Source organism: Chenopodium quinoa, unplaced genomic scaffold, assembly GCF_001683475.1.
Source record: "Chenopodium quinoa cultivar QQ74 unplaced genomic scaffold, ASM168347v1, whole genome shotgun sequence".
Classification (NCBI taxonomy): domain Eukaryota; kingdom Viridiplantae; phylum Streptophyta; class Magnoliopsida; order Caryophyllales; family Amaranthaceae; genus Chenopodium; species Chenopodium quinoa.
Genome location: NW_018744026.1, coordinates 4619684 through 4629283, shown reverse-complemented (window position 1 = coordinate 4629283; position 9600 = coordinate 4619684). Strand labels below are relative to the sequence as shown.

At 36.6% G+C, this 9600-nt stretch overlaps 1 long non-coding RNA gene across 1 annotated transcript; it reads right to left on the bottom strand.

Moving 5' to 3' along the window:
- Positions 1-343: 343 nt before the first annotated feature.
- Positions 344-3403, bottom strand: LOC110690301. The gene is made up of 2 exons (XR_002505072.1): positions 2988-3403; positions 344-2177 (listed from the first exon to the last, which is right to left on the bottom strand). It is a non-coding gene; the product is annotated as an uncharacterized LOC110690301 (long non-coding RNA).
- Between the last annotated feature and the right edge of the window lie 6197 nt (positions 3404-9600).

Sequence of the window (9600 nt, the reverse complement as noted above, 5' to 3'; positions counted from 1 at the left end):
CACTTTTTTATAATATTAGTATCATTTTTAAAGTGTTACTATTTATTTCTTAGGTAACACTTATCTTTAGTAACATTTTTTAATCATATAGTAACACGTACTTTATCCGACATTATGTATCACTTTTTCAAACTAATGTAGCACCTTTTTTATTAATTATTAGGTAACACTTTTCAATCAGCTTTTAACATATAGTAGCACTTTATTTGACATTATGTATCACTTTTTGCAAACTAATGTAACACTGTATTAATTAATAGGTAAGATCTATTATTATTATGAAAAATATGCAATTTTTATTATTTTAAATATAAAAATTATATTAACATATACAACAATCACATATGTGAAATCAACAAATATGATAGATAATAATTTGAATTGATATAATATCATGGTTCCATACAAAGAAACTATAGTATACCTAAAATAACTTGTAACTTTACACTGGCAATAAAAAAATTAAAAAAGAAAAAGGAATCACATCAACGAGTAGTAGATCCAGCAGAGCCAAACTAGCAACAACAACAGATTCTCTAGCAAGGCAAAATGTATGAGCAGCAGCAACCCAATAGAGCAGAATGTGAAGTAGCATGGACAGCACTATCGGCAATAGGAGGGCGGTAACATAACCCGTAGGAAGCCTGATAAAAACCTCAAGTGACTGAGTAGACCCTAGTTAGAGGGATATATGATGTGTAAATTTGTTTCCCTGCATCTCATCAGTCATCATAGTAGAATTGAGTGAGTAGAAAACCCTGGAACCATTTTATAACTATTTCAAAACGGCCTAAAAAGGAAGTAAATCAATTACTAAATAACTCCATATATACCACTTCTTTCTAGGGTTTGCTTGTGCATATCGAAGTTGTCGAGCATCCACCATTAATATTGCAACAAAATAAAATAACCTCTGTTGTTAAGAATAGAAACACAACCCTGTTATAAAGGCCATTTTCAGAGCACCAGAATAAAAAAAACACATTCAAATTTGACTAGTAGATTGCAGCTCAGCTATGTCAAGTTGCCTATTCTAATTTCTAAGGAGTGCAAGGCAAATGGATAAAAAAAAAAGCTAAAATTGACATACTCCGTATTAAAGATCTCAGATTCCATGAATAATTGATACCTGAAATCAATCACAGTTTGCAAGAGAGTGACACTTCACTATAAAATCTGATACACAACATCCATACTCCAACAAACAGAATCAGAGTTACTTAAGCAAGTCAAGTAACTATATAAGCAATCGCATACCTAATAGTGTAATTTGAACTATTGGATCATACATTGATAGTGTCATTTGAGCTAGAACTAGTATTCAACTATTTGTGTGTTGCTTTTGAAAAAAGTTACAACTACTTCACCTACTTAAGATTTCAGTGCGATCAGTGTTTGCGGATCGCTAATGAGAAAAGGGATAGGGAAGGCAAAGTACAAAAGAGCAATAAGGCTCCACCACAATGAAAGCATAATTTTGAGCTGCCAACAAACAGATAATGGAAAGGATAAATGAAATTCAATTTACTACAGAGAATTGGGCACAGAAAAACAACTACTGTAATTAAGATTACCATTCAGCTAACTCAAAGTGATCTTGATCATGTTTAAATTAAGAAAGAAAGTAAATCACTATTTGCTCTACTGGTGATTTATTTTCCTTGCTTCCTTATATTAAAGTACCAAGGTGGTTTGTGCGACGGTGGGGCGAATCATACTGCCTAATATATACCTCCAGATCAAGTCTTGCCAAAATCATAACAGCAACCCAAATAATTTCTAATACATGCGACATTTCAAAACAAATACTCAAGACCAAAGATACTGAAGTAAGGTAAAGCAAAGTCCCATAATACCTACCCTCCTCACTTCAATCATATCAATAAAGGAATATAAAAGCCTCCATGTGCAACAAGTATAAACTTACTACATAAGGGAATATCAAACTAAAACAGATGATACCACCTAAGTAAAAAAGTTAGTTGTGATTTTGTTAGATTTCATTATTATACTATTTTTGACTTACTTACACTATCTTATTGACAATAATTTCCGAAAGATTGAGATAACAAATACATGGAAAATTGACAATCAAGCTATCAAACCTGGAAAACTAGAACTTTCAAAAGTAGACCCATATCTTCGGAGACATCTGATAAGATAGATTAGCATGGTCCCTGCGCAAGGATGACACGAACAAATCGAGAAAAAAAAGTAGACCTTCTAAAGTTAACACATCCTACTAAGTTAATCAAATTTAAGATTTCAAAACTAGTTTCAATTCAACACAACAATTTAGCACAAAAAAACCAACTACCCAAGAATCAGTATAGATCAAACAATAAAATTTCACAGTTTAACTCAATAATCTAACACATCAAAACTTTCACACAAACTTAAAATCATCAGAAACTAAAAATTAATCAAATCAAAAAAGTTGTTACCTTTTTGATAAATAAAAAAAATAAAAAAGAGAAGATCCAAAATCAGAACCATCTCTAATTATTATCAATGCCAACAATAGGAGGATGAATGGCTGATGATAAGAAACCACTAAACCATATTTATTCCGTGACTCAATCATCATTCCATTGCCACCATTGCTAAACTGAGTATAATTATAATGATTATTACTATGATTGTGATTGTACTATAATTATGATAATTCGCTCAAACCCATCATAATTCACCATCTTGACTATGTGGAACTCTTAATCATCATCTTTATCCTCCTATTCGAACCCTAACCCAAAATTCGAACCCTAATCCTAACAAATTTATAGCAGCAAGAAATAAAGAATGGCTAATTGCAATTAGCAAAGTAAAAAAAAAAAAACGAAATCCCCAATTCATAGAACTGTTGTTTATTTGTATCGAAAAATCAAAATAATAAGTAAATAAAACCGAAATCCCCAAAATAAAAACAATTCATAAATCAAAACAAATGAATAATCCCAAATCGGGGGAAAAAAAAGCAGAAAACATACAATTGGAGGTGTGTGCTGATGGCGCGGTTTATCAAGAGGGCAACAGAGATGATGGTGCAGCTTTCGAATGGTGGCTGCGCGACGTCGACTTGTGTGAGGTGGTGAAATAATTCTTCACCTTTTCTGTTGTGAAAATTGAAGGAGATGAGAAGTTGTGGTGGGAGGGAGGAGAGAGAAAATTGGTGGTGGGAAGGGAAGTGTTTGTGAGAAATGAGAAGGAGAGAGGAAACTAGTGATGGTGTTGGTGGTTTGAGTCACTTTGAGAGTTAAGGAACAATATGTACTTTGGGTTAGGAAATAATCCAATAATTCAAGTGTGAATTCTCGTGAGATAATTACAAAAAAAAAAATGTGGTTTGAAATTAATTGGGTAGTTAAATATGTTTATATAAAGTAAGTTATTTTAATGATAGGGACCAAGACACAAAATACTAATGGGGAAAAAATATAGGGACACCTTGGGGTAAAAGTAAAGGGACGCATCCATAGAGTGTGTGCGAGTTAAGGGTAGCGTTTCATATTAAATCGGTACCTCTATAATAAGTTAAGAGTATTGGTTTTGGTAAACTATTACCTTTTGAGGCCGGATTTTTCATTTTTCAGTGTTTAGACAAGCTATTAAGGTATAGTGGTTTTTAATTAAGAACCGGTAACTTTTTTAGCTATATTTCTACTTTTTTTACTACTATGTACATAATATCAAAGTGTTACAATAAAGTGTTACTTAATATCAAAGTGTTAAAATATAGTGTTACTTAATATCAAAGTGTTACAGTCAAGTGTTACAATAGTATTACTTATGACCTAGTTAAGTTTCTAGCCTTGAAAGTGATACCATGTGGTGTTACCTTAGGTCAACTTTGTAGTAGTGTTATTAAATATTTTGGTTGTAATGAATGGATTCATGGATTTAGTTCCATGTTATTATGAAATGAAATGAAGTAGTTGGTTCCATCTTATGCACATATGCTTGATTAATTGTTCTCTTATGCACAAATTATTCTCTTATGCACATACACTTAATTAATTAAGTGATTGCTCATACTTTTTATTTGTTTGATGAAACTACTGTTAGTATATTAGTATAGTATGAAATGATCAAATTGATTAATTATAACTCATGTATGAACACAGATAACATGAATCTAAAACCATGTATGATTTTTCATCATGGTGGGGAATGTGTACAAAACATAGGACACCTGGCCTAATCTACAATGGAGGTAAAGTTAGATGTTTGAGGACATTCCTGACAATGTTGATGCAAAGTACTTGAAAGAAGTTATTGATTCTTTGGGGTACAATGATATTGTGAAATTGCATTTCCTTGACCCTAGGAAGGACATCCAGACTGGTATTAGGTATTTGGGGTTTGATAGCAATAGCTGTGATCCTTTCTTGTCACTTTTGCATGAGTTTAGGCTTATTCATGTATACACAGAGCATGAGTTAAGTGATATCAGTATTGCTCACTACAATGACTTAGGGAGGGGTTCTTTAGTTATGTTATTAACTAACATGGAGGGGCTAGGTAGCTTCACATCCATACCTAGAAATATGGAACCTGAAATTGATTATGACACAGAAAGATCAGATAAGGATGATGTTGAGTATGTTGGTGCAAGGAATAAGGTAAATGAGGAAAAAGTACAACAAAAGTCTTATGAAGATGAGTTAGAGATGCTAAAGAGATTAGATGACTCTAAACACCACAAAAAGAACAGATATAACACTGACTCAGATGAAGGGACTGAGAATGAAATGCATACTGACTCTTCAACACATGAAGAATTAGATGAAGATGATTTTGGGTATCTTTTGCCACCTGAGACAGGTCATATGAGGAGACAAACTAGGAAAGACTCTCACAAAAATACACCTTTTTTTGTTGGGAAAAGATTTGAAAGTGCTGCTGCATTTAGGGAAGCAATAATGTGTCACTCAATTGAGTCAGGAAGAAAATTAAGTAGTCAAAGAATGTGACACAAAGGATTGGTTGTCACTGTTCTAATAAGGATAAAGGGTGCCCATGGAAGATTTGGGCATCATGGGATCACAACAACAAATCATTCATGGTTAAAACTCATACAAGTGACCATACCTGTGGTAGAACCTCTAAAAATAAAAGAGTTACAACAGTATGGATTACAAAAACCTTCCAAGATAGGTTTAAGGTCAATCCATATATGAAAATTCATGACATTATTCAGACCATATGGTTAGAGAAAGGTCTAAAAGTGAGCAAGTATAAGGCTTACAAGGCTAGGAAGATTGGTCAGAGCTTGATAGTTGGAGAGTATGAAGAACAGTATGCACTACTTTATAGGTATGTTGCTGGGATCAAGAGAAGTAATAGGAAAAACACCATCAAGTTAAAGCTTAATGGATGTGTATTTGAAAGAATTTACATCTGTTTTGACTCCTTGAAGTAGGGTTTTCTAGCTGGCTGCAGACCCTTATCCTTAGATGGTTGTTTCTTAAAGGGGCCATTTGGAGGTTAATTATTAGTTGTTGTGGGCAGAGATGGGAACAATCAGATGTTCCCAATTGCTTGCACTACTAGAAAAAAGGTCAATTCCGACGAAACGGTTCCGACGGACATGAAAATCCGTCGTAAAACACTTAATTTCCAACGGATTTTTTTTCCGTAGGAAATTTCTGACGGATCTGGAATTTTCGTCGAAAATCCGTCGAAAATTTACGATGGAAATTAAAATTCGTCAGAACTTAAGTGTTTTCCGGCGGATTTTTCGGTCTGAAATTAAATTTTTCGACGAGATAATATGTTTCCTACGGAATTTTGATTTTTTTTTAAAAAAAAAAACAAAAAATCTGAAACCCTAACTTAAACCCGCCCCTTTACCCTTACCTCTTCATTTCTCTCTCCTCCCTCATTACCTGTTCTCCTTCTCTCTCCTTCTCCTCCCCTTTTTTCTTCCTCCTTTCGCCACCCTTTCTTCTTCCTTCCTCTTCTTCCTCCTCTTCTTCGCCCCTTTTCCTTCTCCTTTTCACCCTTCTTTTTCGTTTTTTCTAATTAATTTTTCGGTTTTTCGGCCCTTTTTCTTCTCCCTAATTAATTTTTGGCAAAAACAACCCAAAATTTACACTAATTCGTAAAGCCCTAATTAATTTTTTGAACAAAAGTAAGGTTTTACATGTCAAATTCGACCATGAAAACTCTAGATCTAGAGTTTTCATGGTCGAATTTGACCTTTAAAACCCAAATTCAAGCCATTTTCGTGGTTTTGTTGAGTGAAATTCAAGGTTTGTACTTCTTTTTTTTATTTATTTTTTGTTGAATTGGGGTGGCGGTGGTTTTTTTTATTATTATTTTTTTTAATTTTACGGTTGTTGGGTGTTCGGTGTGGTTGTGGTTGCTTGGTGCCATGGTGGTTTGGTTTTTTTTTGTCAGATCTGGGTTGGTTAGGAGGAAGGGTCGGTTTTAGGTGTGAGGTGGGTTGGGATTTTTTCGGGGTTCTAGGTGTTAAGTTGGGATTTTAACTTTTTTTTTGTTTAATTTTGGGGTTGTGATAGTTTGTTTTGGTGGTGGTGGCGGAAGTGGTGGTTTTAGGTGGGTGGTGGGATGGTTTTCTTAGCTAGTTTGTGTGGGTTAGGGTTAGGTGGGTTGGGGTTTTGATGGTGTGGGTCGTGGAACGGGACAGGTTAGAGGCTGGTGGTGGGGAGTTAGTTAGGGGCTGGTGGTGGGGAGTTATTTGGTGGTTGGTGGTGGTTGATACACCATGCCGTACTGGTGGCGCGACGTATTTTTAATTTTTTAAAAACAGTTTCGACGGAATTTTCATCGGAAATTTCCGACCGAATTGAATTGTGAATTCCGTCAGAAATTTCCGACGGATTTTCCTGATGCTGAAATACCTCTTTCGACCGAAAATTCCGTCGGAAAAGTGTTTCCGACAGAATTTCCGTCGGAAGAAGACAAATTTCCTACAAAAGCTTTTCCAACAACCGGTTACGACGGAATTTCATTAGAAACGGGTTTTCCGACGGATTTTGGGGTGGTTCCGATAGAAATTTTCCGTCGAAAATGACCCTTTTTCTAGTAGTGTTGGCCAGTGGTTGAAGTTGAGAGTACTAAGACCTAGACTTGGTTCCTAGAACTACTTGCTGATGACCTTGGAACCATTGAAGGTGCTAGTTATACAGTGATGTCAGATCAACAAAAGGGACTTCTTACAGCAGTAGCAAATGTGTCGCCATCAGCAGAAACAAAAGTGTGTTCTAGGCATGTGTACTGCAATTTTAGAGGTGTTATGGGAGGGGGGGTAGGTTAGAATTCAGAAAACAGTTTTGTAAAATAGCCAAAAGTTGTACTGAAAATGAATTTTTTGCAAACATTGAAACTCTAAGGGAAATATCTACTGATGCAGCTGATGACTTAATGGGTAGAAATTACAAGAAATGGTGAAGGGCTTTTTATAGTTCAATGTCATGCTGTGACAGTGTGGATAATAACATGAGTGAGGTGTTCAATGCATATATCCTCAACTCTAGACACAAACCAATCATTACAATGCTAGAAGACATCCGGGAAGGTCTCATGGAGAGACTACATAAGAAAAGGGATCAAATTCAAAAAAAGCAGCTACTGTTATGCCTTAGAATTTAGCAGAAATTAGAATGGAATAAAATTTGGGCTAGGGGACAGAATGGTTACTGGGATGGAGGGTGTTGTTATGGAGTTAGACAAAGTGCAACTCAGGAAAGCTTTGTGGTGAATTTAGGCAGCAAAACATGCACTTGCAGGGCTTGGGAGCTTAGTGGAATTCCCTGTAAGCATGTCATTGTAGCAATGTGGAACAAAGGCAATAATCCCGAGCCGTATGTCAATGAATATTTCTCAAAAACTACATATTTAAAGGCTTATCAGTACTTGTTAGAGCCTTTGAATGGCCCTCGGCAGTTGATGTGTATATTTTATATAGTATTTTACCCCCGTCATAATTAGTAGTGTTTTTGGCTCTTTAGAGCCACTTTTATTACTAATTGGTGTTTTCTAGTGTTTTCGTATATTTGGTTGACTTTTGTAGGGATTTGCACTTTTGGAGCATTTTCCCGAGATATTATGGAGCAATTACGAGCATTGAAGAAGCACGACCAATTTTTATAGCCCAGGGCCGGTTAGAGCCATCGAACCGGTGATTAAGGGCTTGGTATATGCGATACCGGGGTATTTAGACCGAGTATTCAAGACCCGAAGAGGAAATCCAAATTGGCCAGAAGAATTGGAGCCCAATCGAAGTCCAAATAGTGGCCCAAGAGTGCCGCCGGGCCAAAGAAGCTGGCGCCCGAAGGCGTGCTCGGCCGGGCGAGGGAAGCAAGGCTGGCGCCCGAACTCGCGCTCGGCCGGGCGCGAGAAACTCCTTGATGAGCAAAAAAAGGCGTGCCCGATTGGGCGGTGCCTCGTCGGGTGCGTGTTATTATTAGGGGTTAATTATCGACGTTTAAGTTTGTTTTAGTTTAGGATTCTCGCTTAGTATAAATATTTTTCCGTTAAGCGAGTTTTATTACCTTCTTTTATTCTCTCTTAATTCTTTCTTAGATTTTCTCTCTCTACTTAGATTTAAGATTAGTTTCTCTCTCATATAATTTGTTCTTAACTCTATTCTTAATTCCAGATTTCTAGCTCTTGTAAAAGATCCCTTGGAGGCGGTATCTTGTGTTGCATCCATTTTAGATGAGATAGACAAATGGCAGAAGGACTTTGATGCAATTGAAAGAGCCCTCTACACTGTCGGCCTTGGGTAAAGGTGGGCACGGGCCGTGCCGGCACGCGGGCGGCACGGGCCCGGCACGACGCCATCACGGCGGCCCACCTGTGGGTCGTGAACAAAAAAATTAGTTTTGGCATGGGCACGACACGCGGCACGATGGGCGGCACGGTGGCCGGCATGCCGGCACGACCCGCCGGCACGACACGTGGCACGGCCGGGCACGGCCCGGCACAGCAGAGGCCTATATTTACTCACCATCATACACCATTGTACAATTTTTGTAATATCGAACTTCGTATTCCGTATAATAAATGAAGTTATTCACCAAATATTGTACGATTTTTAATTATCATTAATTATTTGTATTATCGATTTATCGTACCGGCTCCCGGCATATGATAAAATAAGTTATTCTTCAATTTTTTGTGTTTTCGGATTATCGCACTCTTAATTTTTTATTATATGCATTGTTGTTTATTGCTAAATTAGTAAAATTGTTTTTATTTGTTTATATAAACTTAAACATAATTAGATAAATAATTTATATAACCTTAATTAAAATAAAGTTGTTCTAAACAAAATATATTAGCATTAACATAAACATAAATTAATCACATTATTTATATAAAATTAAGTTGTACTAAAAAATATATATCGTTTTTTTATTTACATTTATTATTCAAAAAAAAATAAAAAAAAATTAAAGTGGCACGGTTTGGCCCGCGGCCCGGCATGGCACGGCCCGCCAGGCACGTGGGCCGTGCCGTGGGCTGGGGTGTGCCAAAATTAGGCACGGCACGGCCCGTCGCGGAGCTGGCACGACACAGCACGACCCCTACCGCGGCACGGCCAGGCACGACGCGCGACGGCACGGCACGGCG